The 19,430-nt window shown below is 41.8% G+C and overlaps 1 protein-coding gene across 7 annotated transcripts in view; it reads right to left on the bottom strand.

Annotated features, from left to right (window-relative positions):
• Positions 1–19,430, bottom strand: part of SERPINB9 (serpin family B member 9) — a 59,391-nt gene that overhangs the window by 10,871 nt on the left and 29,090 nt on the right. The window contains exon 1 of one of the 7 annotated variants that reach the window (XM_019830322.3): positions 1,903–2,095. The exons of 1 other annotated variant lie outside the window; for it this stretch is intronic. The gene's annotated coding sequence lies outside the window, so the exon portion shown is untranslated. 5 more of the 7 variants (XM_006931497.5, XM_045057194.1, XM_045057193.1 and 2 more) reach the window with 5 other exon arrangements.

The raw sequence follows: 19,430 nt of genomic DNA, 5'->3' as shown, positions 1-19,430 counted from the left end.
ATACCCTCACTCACCCAACTGCCATCTCCCTGACTCCTTCCTGCGGCTCCTCATCCCCTCACACCCATCAGCAAGTCCTGCCTTCTGCTGCCCAAATGGCTCCGGAACCCGTATACTTGTGAGCCTGCACCTAGTCTGGACCACCTGCTCCCTCTCCCTGCTGCCTCCTCGGAACAGAACGACCCCCCCCCCTCACCCAGTTCACTCCATTTGGACAGCCCTCCTCCTAAATTTCCCATGGCTCAGGATGCCTGGGTGGCTCAGTGGATTGGCTTCAGCTCAGGTTATGATCTCACGGTGAGATCCAGCCCCACTCCAGCTCTGCGCTGACAGCAGGAGCCTGCTTGGGATTCTCTCTCTATCTGCCTTCCTCCCCTGCTCGCTCTTTCTCTCTCTCAAAATAAAGAAATAAACTTAAAAAAAAAAAAATTCCCCTGGCCCTTAGGATAAGCTCAAAGCTCACTTCATTTAAAGGGCTTATCCTCCACCTGACCTCCTCGCCCTGCTCCAGCATCAGCCTCTAGCCATCCTGACCGCCTTTCACTCCCTCCAAGGCACCCCTGGGCCAAGGAAAACACCGTTTATCCACCACCCCGACACCTGCACTGGCTAATGGCACTCAGCTTCCCTCTCCACCCAAACACCCCGGTCTCAGAAGGCTTCCCTTCACGAGCTCCACCCACCCTGGCGGCTGGCTCACTCTTCTCTGCAACTCCGTCTCTCATTGCTTGTGGTCCCACTAGGCTGCAAGCTCCCGCGGCAGGGGCGGTGTGGCACCGCGGGTCCTGCGGGCCTGGAAGAGCGCTCAGGGAAAAGGAAGGGCTCCAGAAGTTTGTGTGGAATGACTGGAAGAATTAGGATGGGTAAATAGTGCTCGGATTTACAGCTGCAGAATGGTGATTTCAGCAGGAAAGAGGAGAGGTAGGGAGAGGTCAGTGCGCGGATCCCTAGGAGAGAGATGGGGTGAAGAAGTAGGGCGGCGGGGTGGGGAGGTGGAGGGAGGCGGCTGGAGAGGAAGAGACCTGGGAAGCGCAGAGACAAGACAGTGGAGGAGGGAATCAGGTGGCCTGGGCTCTGGGACCGGCCACAGCTGCACCACTGTGCGGCTGCGATCCAAAGAGGCTCTGTTTCTGTGAACAGGGCGAGGCACCACCTGCTCCGGTTCGCTTCTACAGAGATGGCCCTCGCGTCCAGTGTCTGAGCGCGAGCGCTGGGGGGCTCACGTCCTCCGTCGTCCCCGCCCTGCCCCGGGGCGCCCCCACTTGCCACTTCGGCACCGCCGCGCTCCTCCCGTGGCTGTCGTCCGGGCCTATGCCGACCTCTCCGGGAAGAGCCGCTCCCCGGGTCCAGCTCGCGTCGGGAGGGAGCGGCCGCAGAATTTTATGCTCGCCCCGGCGACCTCCACGCTTCCTGTCCTCCGCTGGGGGCGGTGCGTGAGCTGCGCCCCCGCGTAACCGCCGGCTGGGCGCGGCCAGGGTCTAGTCCCAGGCCGGCTTTGCGGCCGCCCCCCACCCCCGCCCCCGCCCCCACCCCACCCCCACCCCCACCCCCACCCTCCGCGGCCCCGTCTCGCGTGTGAGGCCCTGCGGGGGTCACTGGAAGGGCTGACTGCCTCCCAAACCGATTGTGAAAGGAAAAGCACTTTCAAACGGATAGGTGAGTCAGGCTGGTACCGCCGCGCTGGCTCACAAGTGGAGAACACGCCGGGGACGCGAGCGAGAGGCGACAGCTTAGCCTGGGCTTGTCTACTTCCAGAAGCAAAGGTGGAGTGACAGGCCTGTGGGTCTTATTCCACACCGCTCATCCTACACAGATGAAAGAGTCAGCTAGAATAAAGTATCTGCTCAAGATCCCACACTAATTAGCTGTTCTGAACCCAGACACAGAAGCCAGGCGGCCTACCTTCTAGGGCCTGAGTCCTTTTCCCCTGCTGGTGTTTGGGCTCTGGTGCTGCTGTGTATGCAATCGCTACCATTTATCTCCAAAGTGATGGCAACAGACAGACTGAGCTGGACTGCCTCAGCACATGGGGGTGCTGACGCAGGGCGGGCTTGCGGATGGTTGATTCGGTTGTTCGAAAGGTCATCAGATACCCACACTCTTCCCATCCCTCGTGGCCAGTGACCAGAGACCCCAGCAACTAGAAGCCTTTCTTGTCGATGTGATGATGTCCAGAGGAAGAGAACAGATTAAATGACTTTCTGCAGCAGATTTCTCTTCCTATTTCAAATTCAAACCTGAATTAGTGCATTCTCCTGAGGGTCTGAATTAGGGAGAGAGGCAAGCCAGGTAACTAAATGTAAAGAGGCACACACTCTTAGGGGTTAACCCCTGTACTTAATGTGACCCTGACAGTGAGTGCCTCCTTAAATTTCACACCCTGGGTGCCTCCCTTTTCAAAAACTAACAGCATTATTGAGACCTGTTAACAGACCATAATATTCACTCTTTAAAAGCATACAATTCAGTGGCTCTTAGTCTGTTCACAAAGTTGTACAACTATAACCACTATCTAACTCCAGAACATTGTATCACCTCAAAAAGAAACACCATGCCCATTCATGATTTTCTCCATTCCCTCTTCCCACAGCCCCTGGCAACCACTAATCCATTTTCCCTAGATTTGTCTATTGTGGGATATTATAGATAGAATCATATATAATATAGTCTTTTGTGACTGCCTTCTTTCACTTAGCACAGTGTTCTCAGGTTGATCTTTGCTGGTTCAAGGTAACAGTGATCTATATTTCATTTCTTTTAATGACTGATGACATAATATTGTGTGTGTGTGTGTGTGTGTGTGTCCATTTTATTTATTCATTCATCAATTGGTAGACATTTGGGTTTTTTCTCTCTTTTGTTTGTTATGAATAATGCTACTATGAACATTCACATATAAGATTTTGTTTAGATGTATGTTTTCATTTCTGTTGGGTCTATACCTGGAGTGGAATTGTTAGGTCATACAGTAACTCTGTATTTAACTTTATGAAAAACTGCCAAACTATTTTTCAAAGCAGCTACAAAATTTTATTACCATCTGTGTACATGGGTTTCAGTTTCTCGAAATCTATGGTCTCTCTTTTTTTTTTTAACTTTAGAGGGTGTGAAAATGGCATTGCATGATGTTTTAGAGTTGTATTTCCTTGATGACTAATGATGTTGAGCATCTTTTACCTCCCCATGTGGTTACTGGCTCTTTGTAAATCTCCTTCAGGGAAAAATCCATTCAAATCTTTGCTCATTTTCAAATTAGATTATTTGCCTTTTTATTGTTGAGTTTTAACACTGTAGGTTTTTATTCACTTCATCATCATACTGCATGATCAAACTGCTTAAAAGACAAAAAGAAAATCTTAAAAGCGATCCAAGAAAAAAGATACAGAAAAACAGAGATGAAAATGATATCCGAGTTTTCTTGGGGAAAAAATGCAAGCAAGAATACAGTGCAGAAACATTTTTAAAATACTGGGAGAAAAAAGAGAAACCATCAATCTAGAACTCTGTATGTTTCAAAAATACCTTTCGAAAATGAAGGTGACATAAAGACTTTTTCAGACATATGAAACCTGAAAGTTTTCACCACCAGCCAACCTTGCATGTCAAGATGTGTGAAAGTAATTCCTTCAGGCAGGCAGAATAAAAATAATAAAGGAACAAGGATGTACCCAAAGGAAGAAGAGCACTGTTAATAAGTATCAGCTAAATACATAAGGCTATCTTTCTTATTTCTTAAATGTCTTTAAAAGATAATATTTTAAATACTATTTTTTTTACATTTATTTATTTTTTGAGAGACAGAGACAGAGCATGAGCAGGGGAGGGGCAGAGAGAGAGGGAGACACAGAATCAGAAGCAGGCTCCAGGCTCCGAGCTGTCAGCACACAGCCTGACATGGGGCTCAAACCCATGAACCATGAGATCATGACATGAGCCGAAGTCAGATGCTTAACTGACTGAGCCACCCAGGCTTCCCTAAATAGTATTTTAAGTGTCTTTAAAATAATAACAATGTATTGTGGGGTTCATAACACATATGAAAACAACAGCCCAAAGGTCAGCAGAGTCTAATTCTCAAATTTATAGGAAAAAGCAAAGTACCCAACATAGCCAAAACAATTTTGAAAAATGGGAATAAAATTGGAGGGGTGCCTGGGTGGCTCAGTCTGTCAAGCAACTGACTTTGGCTCAGGTCAGGTCATGATCTCACGGTTTCTGAGTTCAAGACCCATATTGGGCTCTCTAGTGTCAGCACAGAGCCCACTTTGGATCCTCTGTCTCCCTCTCTCTCTGCCCCTCCCCTGCTCATGCACACACGCACTCTCTCTCTCTCTCTCTCTCAAAAATAAATAAACATTAAAAAATGTTTTAAAAAGAATAAAATTGGAGGACTTACATTACCTCAAAACTTACTATTAAGCTACAATAATCAAGTATTGTGGTATTGGCACCAAGATACACATTAGATCAACAAAATCAAATATAGTCCAGAAATAGAGCCATGTATATATGATCAGTTGATTTTTGAAAAAGGTGGAAATGCAGTTCAGTGGAGGAAGAATGCTCTTTTCAACATATGCAAAATGAGCTCAAAATGGATCATAGGCCAAAACATAAAATGTTATAGTATAAACTTAAGAGACATTCTCTCTGACTTTGACTTAGGCAAAGAGTTCTTAGATAAAGCACAATACATAAACAAAAAAGTTTAATAAATTGGACTTCGTTAAACTTAAGAACTCCTCTTTGAAAGATGCTGTTATCAAAATGAAAACTCAAGTCACAAGATTTGTGAAAGTATTTGCAAGTCGTGTGTCTGATAGAGAACTTAGTATTTGTAATAATGCTCAAAATTCAATAAACAAACAACCTCTCCCCAACAAAATAATAAAATATGGGTGAGAGATTTAAAAAGGTACCTCACCAGAGAACATATATGGATTGCAAACAGACACATGAAAAAATGCTGAACATTAGAGAATTAGAGAATGCAAACTAAAACCTCAATGAGATAACATTATACACCCATTAGAATGGTTAAAATTACCAACACTGATCATACCAAGTGTGGGTGAGGATACAGAGCATCTGGAACTCTCATTTGATCTACTGGGTACAACTATCTTGGAAAACAATTTTGCATTTTCTTAAAAATTTAAACCTGCGGGGCGCCTGGGTGGCGCAGTCGGTTAAGCATCTGACTTCAGCCAGGTCACGATCTCGCGGTCTGTGAGTTCAAGCCCCGCGTTGGGCTCTGGGCTGATGGCTCAGAGCCTGGAGCCTGTTTCTGATTCTGTGTCTCCCTCTCTCTCTGCCCCTCCCCCATTCATGCTCTGTCTCTCTCTGTCCCAAAAATAAATAAACGTTGAAAAAAAAATAAAAATAAAAAATTTAAACCTGCCATATGACTCAGTTATTCACACTCCTATGTATTCACACAAGGAAATGAACACATACATTCATACAAAGACTTTGCAAATGAACGATCATTGCAATTTTATTTGTAATAGTTAAAATCTTTGCAACAACCCAAATATCCAGTAGCAGATGAATGGAAGCAAACTGTAATGTATCCATACAATGGGATATAACTTAGTAATTAAAAAATGAACTATTGATGCACACTGTATGGATGAATCTCAAAATAATTGTACTGAGTGAAAGAAGCCATACCCAGAAAGTACATGCTGTATGATTCCATTTACATAATACTCTGTAAAATGCAAATTAACCTATAGTGGCAGAAAGCAGAGTAGTGGGTGCCTGAGACTGAGGGTTATGTGGGTAAGATGGGGCAAGGAGGGATGGGAGACAAGGACTGAAAGGTATAAGAAGAGCCTTTAGGGTGTGATGGATATGCTAATTATCTTGATCATGGTGATGGTTTGACCAGTGCCTACAATATCACAACTTATCCAATTGTACATGTCAACTATGTGAAGTCCATTATATTCATTATACCTTAATAAAATTTTAAAGTAATTTTGTAGAGGACAAAAAAAAAATTAAAATTTGTAGATGCCTGTTTTCCAGTCCTGTGGATTAATTTTTTCCCCAAATCCAGTTTAGAAAGCACGGTCCCTGAAATGGATGTGGTCTAACCAGGAACATAGTCTAGCTTGGTAGATTTTAATAAGAGCTGTAATGTAAATGGCTCAGGTAACAGACCAATGAGCCGTGAATACAAAGTAGAAGCAGGAGCAACCATGATTCAGTCCAAGTCTTAAAAAATAAGCCAGGCAGCAGTCAGTGATGGTGTAAGTGGGAGTGTAAATCAGTTATTTTTTGGAGACCAATTTGGAAGAAGCCTTAAAATATGCCCAACTTTTATCTCAACAGTATTATGTTTAGGAAGGCTTCCTTTAAAACATTAAGGAATGAGCAATAGTACAGTACATAATATAACAGTGCAGCATGTAATATAAATAATTTAAATTACCCAAATTGTCTACAAGTAAATAGATCACAAGAAATATGGAAAATCATACAAGTCAATTAAGGTTCATACTAAGTAGGTGCTATAGAAGTCTATGATTAACTTGTGTGAAAGTTTAACTTGTGTTTATAAGTTTTTATTTCCATACATATTGTTGGTTGGAAACCCTCCTAGGAACTTCCTTGGAAGAATATGAAACCAGCTCCATGCTCGGAGGGCAGGGAGAGACTGAAGAAAGAGGCAGGCCACTCCAGGTTGGTAGACAGGTGGCAGTTTTATTAAGCTTGGCTTGTATTGGGTGGCAGCAAGATGAATGGATCCCAGCACCCAACCACCAAATCTTAAAAAGTTTCTAAAGAGACCTTAGCTGAGTTCAGTCACATACACCATGCAGGTATTTTCCACGCCACATCAGTCTCAAAACCGTGTCCTTGGAGCAGTCTCTGGAAGTGGGAAAGGTAAGTGAAACCCACATACCCAGGACAGGGGAGAGAGTGTGTGGAGCCTCTGAGGGCCTGGGTCCAGCTCACAGGTCAACTGGCAGTCATGCCAGTTGCCCATCCCAAGGAAGGGGATATATAAAAATATACACATCTCACCATCAACAGTAGTGATTGCTGGGTGTGGATTTGTGTGGAGTTATTTCTAGAGAATGTATTATATGTCCTGGAGGGTGAATGGGGATAGCTGAACTGTCAGCAAGGTTCTGGTCTAAAGGCTGTTGAAGGCAATAGCATTATGAGATACAGAGCCTCATGATCCCCCAGGGGACAGTTAAGATACAAAACCTGCTATAACTCCCTGACACTCCTTGAAACTAGATGTGCTCCCTGCCTGCCTTCACGTAGCCACCAGGTGCATGTCTGGTTAATGTCTAAAGATCCTCTGTGCCCTCTTTCCATGCTGTGATCTTCTTTGATACTTCTATCTAATGAGATAGGAAATAAAGGCTGTGTGCAGGCTGCTGTGGCTGCTGCTGTCTCCCAGAGGCAGCCCTGCATGTCCGCTCACGTCTGTCTGAGAACTTCTTCAGTGTGTGGCCACAGATCTGTGGACAACTTAAATTTTATTCATATTTTCTATAGTCCAAATTTCTGCCACGACACATATTCTTTTGTAATCAAAATATACATTAATGTAGGGAGATCTTTTCTTTAGCAAGAGATACGCCTGAGCCACATCAGAGCATGTGTGATAAACACGGGCCATTGTTCCCAGGAGCTGGTGAGTATGTGAGGGTTTCCTTGGGGGCTTCAGGAGAACTAGGCAGAGTTTGGTGTGTGCTTCCAGGGACAGAGATGGAGAGGGCTGCAGGCTTCTGCTTCAGAGTACCACCTCCTAGCCCAGTCCCAAAGCTCATTGCTAAGGCCTGGACGTGTACCTGAGTTATTTCTACAAGGGACTCTCTGAGATATGGAACATGCAGGGCTGTGTGTGGCACTGAAGAAGACACTGAGGGATACTGCCTCAATTGTTGAAGAGACAGACCCTGGGTGGCTGCAGGGTTAACATGTCAAGATCTCTGGCTTTGTGAGCCACAGGGCCTGGGCACTGGCATTTCCTGAGGAGGTTGGCAGGAGTGGGCAGCAGAGCTCTGATGTGATCCCAGGACAGAAGAGCAGAGGACTGGTCCATGGATCCCTAAGAAGCTCCAAAAACACCCACAAATAGTAAGCACAGTCTGAGAGGGGAGCCATCCCAGATTATAGAGGGAGGGCAGAATCACTCAAGGACACCTCAAATATTGCAAAACAAGCATCAGCCCCAAACATCACACATCCAAAGCTTCAGTTATTCAAGCAGCTGTGGAATGCTCCCAACAAACATTCACAAACCACCCAAGTGCACACATTTTATTTTGCCATGCAAATTGCTACACTGATTTGGTCACTCAAGATTTAAATCAAGGCAAGGTAGGCAGAAGGGGAAGGGAGGACATGGCCAGCAACCGTGCCTTTTTATGGAGAAGAGAACCCACTACAGAACAAAATGCTGCCAGTTTTGTGGTGCCGGAGGAAGAGAAGAAAAGGACCGTCCGTGAAGTCTGGGTTCTGTTCTGTGGCCCAGGCAGTCCTGAGCACAGACACTGCCTCTGTGCCTTCTTCACTAGTCCCCTTGCAAGGTTTCTGTGCATGACCTTGGACACACACTTCTTATTAACATTCCAGGAAAGTTGGCCTTGGCTTCCTTAAACACACCAGTCCTAAACTTCAAAAAAAAGACTCCAAGCTGTAAGTCTCCTCCAGCTTTAATCTGTGGAGGAGAAATTGAACTTTCTTTAGTCAGCTTTTTTGGATTTGTCCAGGATCTGAACTTTTCAGATGTTAGTGTTTTTTCCACCTGGAAAAACAGAGTTAAATCCTAGAATCCAGACAACATAATGTGCCCACGCACACATGTATTATCCCCCACCTGTCTCCCAGCACCCACACCCCCGGTGCAACTACGTGGGAAGTTCTGGTCCAAGACAATGCACAGATTTTTTCTTCTTATAAACACACCAAAACTCTTCCCAAATTCTCATGTTTTCCCTGTCCTAGGGACACAAGAGTAAAACAGCTACAAAACAACTAAGGCCAGCAGAGTTTTTCAAAAAGAACTATTTTTCCCTAAACTCATTTAAAATATTTAATCTGAAATACCTAATTTCAAAATTCTTATAATCAATTGTTACATTTACTCACATTACTGTGAGTCAGAGGGCAGTCTGACAAAGGAGAGACAAAGATCGTAGCTCAGCTCTCTCTAACTATGGAAGAGGAGAAAATCAAAGATTATCTGTGCAGGAAGGGTGGGCTCTTCCTGAGAGCTGAGAGCGGAAATGGGAATTACAGAAGCATAACTTCCGGCATCTCCCATTTGCCCTCACTTGCAAGCTAGCTGCCTGCCCTGGAGTCAGCCTGGCCCCTAGGAGCTGTCACTCATTCTGAGTGTCCACAGGGAAAGAGGAAAGGAGATACAGGGGCTTCCACTTGTATCTGCTCCTCCCCTTACCCAGAGCTCCAGTGAGCGCTCCTCTTCAATGACAACTCATGGGACATCAGCTCTAGTTCCAGTCTCTACTAATTTTCTTCAAGTAGCCATGACAGATCTCACCTGTGTCCCCACAAGAGAAGCACATTCTGGTCCCATGAGAGAAGGCAGGGAAATCAGGCAGGCCCCTCGCAGCATCCAGGAGAGCCGTGAGCTGGAGCTGGCCCTACCTGTGGCAAGAGGCCATTGTCAAACTTCCAGGAACTTTGCAAGCCAGTTGTTAAAATCTTGGTAATTAAAGTCAGCCACGGAGAGAGCATTTATACCACAGGAACCAGCAAACATCATTATTCAGGGCCTCTCCCTCCCCCACCCAACACATCCCTTTTGGATCCGCTGAGCCAGTTTGCCACTGATCCTCTACCTCCCACATACAAGTTTACTTTTCCGTCCTGAACTCTCTTCCTTTCCTGTTAGAGAGAAAGGTCTCTCCTCCTAAGAGAAGTTCCTCACTTGTGGTTTAGATCCTTGCTACTCACAGTGTGGTCCATGGGCCAGCAGCATCTGTATTATGTGCAATCTTGTTAGAAATAAAAACCTTGAGTCCACACCCACACCTACTGAACAGAGTCTGCATTTAAACAAGATTGCAAGGATAGCCATAACAAGGTAGCACAGATTGAGTGGCTTGAACAACAGAAATTGTATTTTCTTGCAATTCTGGAGGTTAGAAATCTAAGATCAAGGTGTCAACAAAGTTGGTTTCTTCTGAGGCCTCTCTCCTTGGCCTGTAGATGGCCATCTTCTCTCTGGGTCTTCACATGGTTCTTCCTCTGTGTCTATGTCCAAATCTCCTCTTCTTATAAGGACATCAACCGTGTGGGGTTAAGGCCCACCCTAAAGACCTCCTTTTCACTTAACCACTTCTTTAAAGACCCCATCTCCAAATAACAGTCACATTCTGAGTACAGGAGGGTAAGGACTTCAACATATGAACTTCGGAGAACACAACTCAACCTATAACAATTTTTAGACACATATTTGAGAAACACTGCCTAGATCAATCCCTACCCTCTTTTCTAATACTCTTGTTCAATGATTACTGAGTCTTCAACAAGCCCCTCCCTTCAGAATAAAGAATAATGTCCTTATATTTTTGGCACACTCTCTTCTTAGCTTCATCAAAACATGTCCTTACCAGCAATTCGATACCCAGTAGAAATGCATATACATGTTCACAAAAAGATATGCAGTGGTATTCATCGAGCACTATTTGTAATAACCCAAAGTTGGAAATTCCCCGAATGCTGGCTTGTGGATGGAATTAGAGAAACGAGCTCAGGCTGGAATCCACAGATGCTCAGACTCACTGCTTAGGGCTTACCATGGCCAGATGGGTATTGCCGTCAGGAGGCAGAATGATATTGTGTCTTCCTATGCATATGGCAGCCCCAGGTCTGGTGTTTGGATCTGTCTATAAACCCTGTTTTAAAGTTTTTTTTTTTAATGTTGATTTCTGAGAGGCAGGGGAGGGAGACGAAGCACAAGCAGGGGAGGGGAAGAGAGACAGGAAGACACAGAATCTTAAGCAGACTCCAGCCTCTGAGCTGTCAAAACAGAGCCCAACGCAGGGCTCAAACCCACAAATTGTGAGATCATGACCTGAGCTAAAGTTGGATGCTTAACCAACTGAGCCACCCAGAAGCCCCTATATACCCTGTTTTTAATTTATCTGGCTTAAATATCATATATACTGTTTCTTTTTCCTAACAAAAACAGGAAATCAAAATTAGATTACTGAAAAATTAGCATAGTTTACCCCCCAAAATAACACATCTAACTGGAAGAACCCCTCAGGGATAGGTAAGAGAGTTTTTACCTCTGTGTTTTTATGCTGATAAATGTAAAATATTCATCAGTACATCTTAGTGTTGAGTACAAAGTGCTATTGTTCCCACAGATCAAACAGAGAGAATAGAGTGGCAAATATAGAGAGACATAAACTTTCTATATTAGTTTTGGAAGGAATTGTGTTTTTTTCTCTTTTGAGAACCTGCATAAAGAAATACCCCCATGGATCTTCCAATTCAAAAGTATTTCTCAGGGTACCTGGCTGGCTCAGTTGTATTAGCGTCCAGCTTCAGCTCAGGTCATGATCTCATGACTTGTGAGTTCGAGACCTGTATCATGTTCCTTGCTGACAATGCATCTGCTTGAGATTCTCTCTCTCTCTCTCTCTCTCTCTCTCTCTCTCTCTCTCTCTTTCTCTCTCTCTCTGTCAAGGTGCATAAATAAACTTAACATTTTTTTTTCTCCAAGGGGCACCTGGGTGGCTCAATTGGTTAAGCATGGGACCCTTGATTTCAGCTCAGGTCATGATCTCATGACTCTTGAAATCCAGCCCCCTCCATGGGGTTCCATGCTGACAGTGCGTGGAGCTTGCTTGGGATTCTCTCTCTCCCTGTCTCTCTGCCCCTTCCCTGCTCATGAACTTGCTTACTCTCTCTCAAAACAAATAAAATAAACTTAAAAAAAAGTATTTCTCCAAGTTAAGAGGATCATCAACTAATATTCCAGCCTTTGGGGAAAGGTTCTGGTGAGAAAAGGTATTGTTGGCCAAAGGGAGTTATCCTTCCATCCTGAAGTTATATCATATAAATGTAACTATATAACTATAAAGCTTAAAAATGTATTCAAATATATTTTATACTTTTATATATTTGAGTAATATGTATATTAAGTTGATGGAGGCCAAATCCAAGCTATTGATCCCATCCATCATCACATTCAAAAGGGAGTGTAGGAAAGGTTTTAATGTTAGCCTTAACAGTCTTAAAAACGGTAACACTTTTTTCCTGAGCTCAGAATTGTAGAGTCCTCAATCTTAAGACAACAAATATGCATCAGTGGGACTCAGGGCCAAGATGGCGGAGCAGCATGGAAGGTTTTTTTGCCTCTCTCATCCCTGAAATGCAGCTAGATCAACACCAAACCATCTTGCACACCTAAAAAACTGATCTGAGGATTAACACAACAATATGCACAACTGGAACCACAGAACTCAGCAGGTATAGGGTGGGAGAGGAGAACTGGGAGAGAGAGAAGCTGCGAGGGTAGTTGCTTGCAGAGAGAGGATGAAGACAGGTGGAGAGTACAGAAAAAGCACTCCCCGCCCCCCCACAGAAAGCAGCTGGAGAGAAAGATAAAGAGTGGAAAAGCCATAAGAGACTTAATAAGAAAGGGAGAAGGGAGGAAGGAGAAAGGAGAGGGTTTAAATTCCATTAAGTCTCTATAAACAGCAGAGCGCAGAATCTGAAACTCTGCAGAGACCTGGAGGGGCTCTGGTGGGAAGGGTGAATCCCCAGGAGCAGACAGCCAAGTCTAAGGGGGCCTCAGGCCACACGGGGAGAGGCGGTTCCTCTGCTGAGAGGGCATTTGGTAGAGGCTGTGCAGCCTCCCCACAGGAAAAGATCCCAGCAAACCCCAGAGAACATCCACGTTTGCTGGTGTTGGAAGAAGGCCATTAAGGCACCAGAAGCTGGGCACCAGATAAGTGTTGTGATTTACCATAATCTTTGCAATGCTGCTGCTACATGATCCCGTGAACTTTTTCTGGGGCTAGATGGCACCTGGCCACAGTCTCTGGGCATGTGCAGCAGCACGGTTGTGCAAACATTTCTGGGGACTGGCTGGTACCCAGCCATTGATCAGCAAGACCCTCCCCCAAAGAATCAGAGCAAGTCAAAGCAACAGAAGTGAAGGGTTTAGAAACACAGCTCCATCTGAGATAATACTCAGGAGGGAAGTGCCACCTGACAGGCTAATGGTCTGGTAATGGACAGAAGCAGAAACAAAAAGGGGTGGTTGATTACCTGTGGGGGGAGCACAGAGTTCTGATACTAGAGACTGGGTAGCTGGGTAACGCCATTTTCACCCTTCCCACGCATGTGCATACATGCCTACACATGCCACACATTCCACTCCAGTAAACTAAGCATCACCATCTAGTGGAGAACGGAGCACAAACCACGCTCTAGAGGAACACTACAAGTCTCTCCGCCTGTGTAGTTTACGGACTATAAAGTGCATCAGTTTGACTTCTAGGGGAAACTGGATGTAATTTCAATCATATTTCATTCTGTTCACTGGTCCATCTATTCAATTTTTTTCTTTTTTTTTTCTTATTCTTGAATACAGAAAGAGAAAAAAATGTTTTTATTTTCCGTTTTTATAAAAAATTTATTTTATAAAAATTTATTTTATAAAAATTTATTTTTTATAAAAAAATTTAAAATTTTTTTTCCTAATATATTTTTTTACGTTTTTGGAAATTTTTTTAAAATTATATTTTACTTTCATTTCTTTTTATTCTATTTTACTGTATTCATTTTTTTAAATTTTCAAACGTTTTCCTTTTCTTTTTTTTCCCTTTTCTTCCCCTTTTTTCTCTATTCTATCAAGCTTTTTTCAACAACCAGACCAAAACACACCTAAGATCTAGCATCCTTTATTTGATTTTTTTGTGTTGTTGTTAATTTTTAAATTTTATTTATTTATTTTCATTTATTTTTTATTTCATTAATTCTTCTTCCTTGAAAATGACAAAACAAAGGAATTCACCTCAAAAGAAAGAACAGGAAGAAATGACAGCCAGTGACTTAACACAGATACAAGCAATATGTCTGAACCAGAATTTAGAATCACAATAATAATAATAATACTAAGCTGGGGTTGAAAAAAGCATAGAATTCCCCTCTGCAGAGATAAGAAAAGTAAAATCTAGTGAGGACAAAATTAAAAATGCTATAACTGAGATGTAATCTCAAATTGATGCCATGGCATCAAGGATGGATGAAGCAGAGCAGCGAATCAGCGATATAGAGGACAAACTTATGGAGAATAATGAAGCAGAAACAAAGAGGGAAGCTAAGGCAAATGAGCACAATATAAGAATTAGAGAACTACAATGCGTTCTGACGCATTAAAAAGGAATAACATCCAAATCAAAGGAGTCCCAGACAATGAAGACAGATAAAGGGGTAGAAGGTTTATGTGAGCAAATCACAATGGAAAACTTTCCTAGCCTGGGGAAAGACACAGACATCAAAATCCATGAAACACAGAGAACTCCCATTAGATTCAACAAAAATTGACTATCAACAAGGCATATCATAGTCAAATTCACAAAATACTCAGACAAGGAAAGAATTATGAAAGCATCAAGGGAAAAAAAAGTCCTTAACCTGTAAGAGAAGACAGATCAGGTTCATAGCAGATCTATCCACAGAAACTTGGCAGGCCAGAAAGGAGTGGCAAGGCATATTTAATGTGCTGAATTGGAAAAACATGCAGCCAAGAATTCTTTATCCAGCAAGACTGTCATTCAAACTAGAAGGAGAAATAAAAAGTTTCCCAGACAAACAAAAATTAAAGGAGTTTGTGACCACTAAACCAGCCCTGTAAGAAATTTTAAGGGCCACTCTCTGAGGGGAGAAAAGATGAAAATATAAATACATACATACATACATACATACATACCAAAAGCAACAAAGATTAGAAAGGACCAGAGAACACCACCAGAAACTCCAACTCTACAAGCAACATAATGGCAATAAATTCATATCTTTCAGTATTCACTCTAAACGTCAATGGACTCAATGCTCCAGTCAAAAAATGGAAAAGAAATCAACATCCATCTATATGCTGTTTACAAGAGACACATTTTAGACCAAAAGACACCTTCAGATTGAAAGTAAGTGGATGGAGAACCATCTATCATGCTAATGGTCACCAAAAGAAAGCCTGAGTAGCCATACTTATATCAGACAATCTAGATTTTAAAATAAAGACTGTACCAAAAGATGAAGAAAAGGGCATTATATCATAATTAAGGGGTCTATCAACCAAGAAGATATAACAATTGCAAACATTTATGCTCCAAAGGTGGAGGCACCCAGATGTATAAGTCAATTAATCACAAACATACAGAAACTCATTGATAACAATACAATAATAGTAGGGGACTTCAACACCCCACTTACAACGATGGACAGATTATCTAAAAAGAAAATCAGCAAGGAAACAATGGCTTTGAATGACACACTGGACCAGATTGACTTAACAGATATATTCAGAACATTTCATCCTAAAGCAGCAGAATACACATTCTTCTCCACTGCACATGGTACATTCTCCAGAAGAGATCACATAATGGGACACAAATCAGCCCTCAACAAGTAAGTACACAAGATGGAGATCATGCCATACATATTTTCAGATCACAACGCTATGAAACTCAAAATGAACCACAAGAAAAAATTTGGAAAGACAGCAAATAGTTGGAGACCAAGGAACATCCTACTAAAGAATGAATGAGCTAACCAGAAAGTTAGAGAGGAAATTAAAAAGTACATGGAAGCCAATGAAAATGATAATACCACAGTCCAAAATCTCGGAGACCCAGCAGAGGTGGTCATAACAGGAAAGTCTGTAGCAATCCAGGCCTTCCTAAAGAAGGAAGAAAGATCTCAGATACACAACCTAACTTTACACCTTAAAGAACTAGAAAAAGAACAGTAAATAAAACCCCAAAACAGCAGAAGACAGGAAATAATAAAGACTAGAGCAGAATTCATTACTATAGAAAACAAACAACAGTATGACAGATCAATGAAACCAGGAGCTGGTTCTTGGAAAGAATTAACAAAAATGAAAAATTCCTCCTAGCCAGTTTGATCAAAAAGAAAAAGGAAAGAACCCAAATAAATAAAATCAAGACTGAAATAGAAGTGATCACAACTAACACTGCAGAAATACAAACAACAATAAGAGAATATTATGAGCAATTATACACCAATAAATTGGGCAATCTGGAAGAAATGGACAAATTCCTAGAAACATATAAACTATCAAAACTAAAACAAGAAGAAATAGAAAATTTGAACAGACTCATAACCAGTAAATAAATAGAATTAGTAATCAAAAATCTTCCAATAAAACAAGAGCCCAGGGCCAGATGGCTTTCCAGGGGAATTCTACCTAACATTTAAAGGAGAGTTAATACCTATTCTTTTGAAGCTGTTCCAAAAAACAGAAATGGAAGGAAAACTTCCAAACTCATTCTATGAAGTCAGCATTGCCTTGATTCCAAAAACCAAAGACCCCACTAAAAAGGATAACTACAGACCAATTTCCCTGATGAACATGGATGCAAAAATCCTCAACAAGATACTACACAACCAGTTCCAACAGTACATTAAAACAATTATTCACCATGACCAAGTGGGATTTATACCTGGGATGCAGAGCTGGTTCAATATCGACAAACAATCATTGGGATAAATCACACCTATAAAAGAAAGGACAACAACCACATGATCCTCTCAACAGATGTAGAGAAAGCATTTGACAAAATATAGCATCCTTTCTTGATAAAAACCCTCAAGAAAGTAGGGATAAAAGGATCATAACTCAAGATCATAAAAGCCATATATGAAAGACCCACTGCTATTATCATCCTCAATGGGGAAAACCAGAGCTTTCCCCCTATGGTCAGGAACACAACAAGGATGTCCACTCTTGCGACTGTTATTCAACATAGTATTGGAAGTCCTAGCCTCAGCAATCAGGCAACACAAATAATAAAAGGCATCTGAATTAGCAAGGAGGAAGTCAAACTTTCAGTCTACGCAGATGACATGATACTCTACAGAAAACCCAAATGATTCCACCAAAAAACTGATAAAACTGATCAATGAATTCAGCAAAGTCACAGGGTATAAAATCAACCCACATAAATCATTTGCATTTCTATACACCAATAATAAAGCAACAGAAAGAGAAATAAAGGAATTGATCCCATTTACAATTGCACCAAAAACCATAAAATATCTAGGAATAAACCTAACCAAAGACGTGAAAACTCTATACACTGAAAACTATAGAAAGCTTATGAAAGAAATTGAAGAAGACACAAAAAATTGAATATTCCATGCTCATGGATTGAAAGGACAAACATTGTTAAAATGTCAATACTACCCAAAGCAATCTACATATTCAATGCAATCCCTATCAAAATAACACCAGCATTTTTCACAGAGCTAGAACAAATAATCCTAAAATTTGTATGGAACCAGAAAAGACCCCGAATAGCCAAAGCAATCTTGAAAAAGAAAACCAAAGCTGGAGGCATCACAATGCCAGACTTCAAGATGTATTACAAAACTGTAATCATCAAGACAGTCTGGTACTGGCACAAAAAAAAAAACCCTCAGATCAATGAAACAGAATAGAGAACCCAGAAATGGACCACAAATGTATTGCCAACTAATGTTTGACAAAGCAGGAAAGAATATCCAATGGAATAAAGACAGTCTCTTCAGCAAATGGTGGTGAAAAAACTGGACAGCAACATACAGAAAAATTAAACTGTACCACTTCTTACACTATACACAAAAATAAACGCAAAATGGATGAAAGACCTAAACATAAGACAGGAAGCCATCAAAATCCTTGAGGAGAAAGCAGGCAAAAACTTCTCTGACCTGGGCCACAGCAACTTCTTAACACATCTCTGGAGGCAAGGGAAACAAAAGCAAAAATTAACTATTGGGACCTCATCAAAATAAAAAGCTTCTGCACAGCAAAGGAAACAATCAGCAAAACTAAAAGGCAACCAATGGAAAGGGAGAAGATATTTGCAAATGACATATCAGATAAAGGGTTAGTATCCAAAATCTATAAAGCACTTATCAAACTCAACACCCAAAAAACAAATAATGCAGTGAAGAAATGGGCAAAAGACAGGAATAGACACTTTTCCAAAGAAGACATACAGGTGGGATGCCTGAGTGGCTCAGGTGGTTAAGCGTCTGACTTTGGCTCAGATAATGATCTCACTGCTTGTGGGTTCGAGCCCCACATCAGGTTCTGTGCTGACAGCTCAGAGCCTGGAGGTTGCTTCAGATTCTGTGTCTCCCTATCTCTCTGCCCCTCCCCTGTTCATGCTCTATCCATCTCTCTCTCTCAAAAATAAATAAGCATTAAAAAAAAAGACATCCAGATGACTAACAGACACATGAAAAATGCTCAACGTGACTCATCATAAGGGAAATACAAATCAAAACCACAATGAGATACCACTTCACACTGATCAGAATGGCTAAAATTAACAACTCAAGCAACAACAGATATTGATGAGGATGCAGAGAAAGAGGATCTCTTGCACTGCTGGTGGAAATGCAAACTAGTGGAGCCACTCTGGAAAACAGTGCGAAGGTTCCTCAAAAAATTAAAAATAGAACTACCCTATGACCCAGCAACTGCACTACTAGGTATTTATCCAAGGGATATAGGTATGATGTTTCAAAGGGGCACATGCACCCCAATGTTTATAGCACCACTATAGACAATGGCCAAAGTAAGGAAAGAGCCCAAATGTCCATTGACAGATGAATGGATAAAGAAGATGTAAGATATGTACGTACGTATATATGAGATATATATGAGATATGTATACACACACACACACACACACACACACACAAATGGAGTATTACTCGGCAATCAAAAAGAATGAAATCTTGCCACTTGCAACTATGTGGATGGAACTAGAGGGTATTATGGTAAGCGAAATTAGTTAGAGAAAGACAAATATCATATGACTTCACTCATATTTAAGATACAAAACAGATGAACTTAAGGGCAGAGAAGCAAAAGTAATATAAAAACAAGGAGGGGGACAAAACATAAGAGATTCTTAAATACAAAGAACAAACTGAGGGATGCTGGAGGAGTTGTGGGTGGGGTATGCACTAAATGGGTAAGGGGCATTAAGGAAGCCACTTGTTGGGTTGAGCACTGGATGTTATACATAGGGAATGAACTACTGGAATCTACTCTTGAAATGATGATTGCACTATATGCTAACCAACTTGGATATAAATTTATAAATAAATAAATAAATTAATTAATTAATTAATTAAAATAAGAATAAAGATATCCATCACAGGGATTCACACAC

The sequence above is a fragment of the Felis catus genome, chromosome B2, assembly GCF_018350175.1.
Source record: "Felis catus isolate Fca126 chromosome B2, F.catus_Fca126_mat1.0, whole genome shotgun sequence".
NCBI lineage: Eukaryota > Metazoa > Chordata > Mammalia > Carnivora > Felidae > Felis > Felis catus.
Note: the sequence above shows the minus strand (reverse complement) of the source record. Positions and strands in the feature narration are given on the sequence as shown.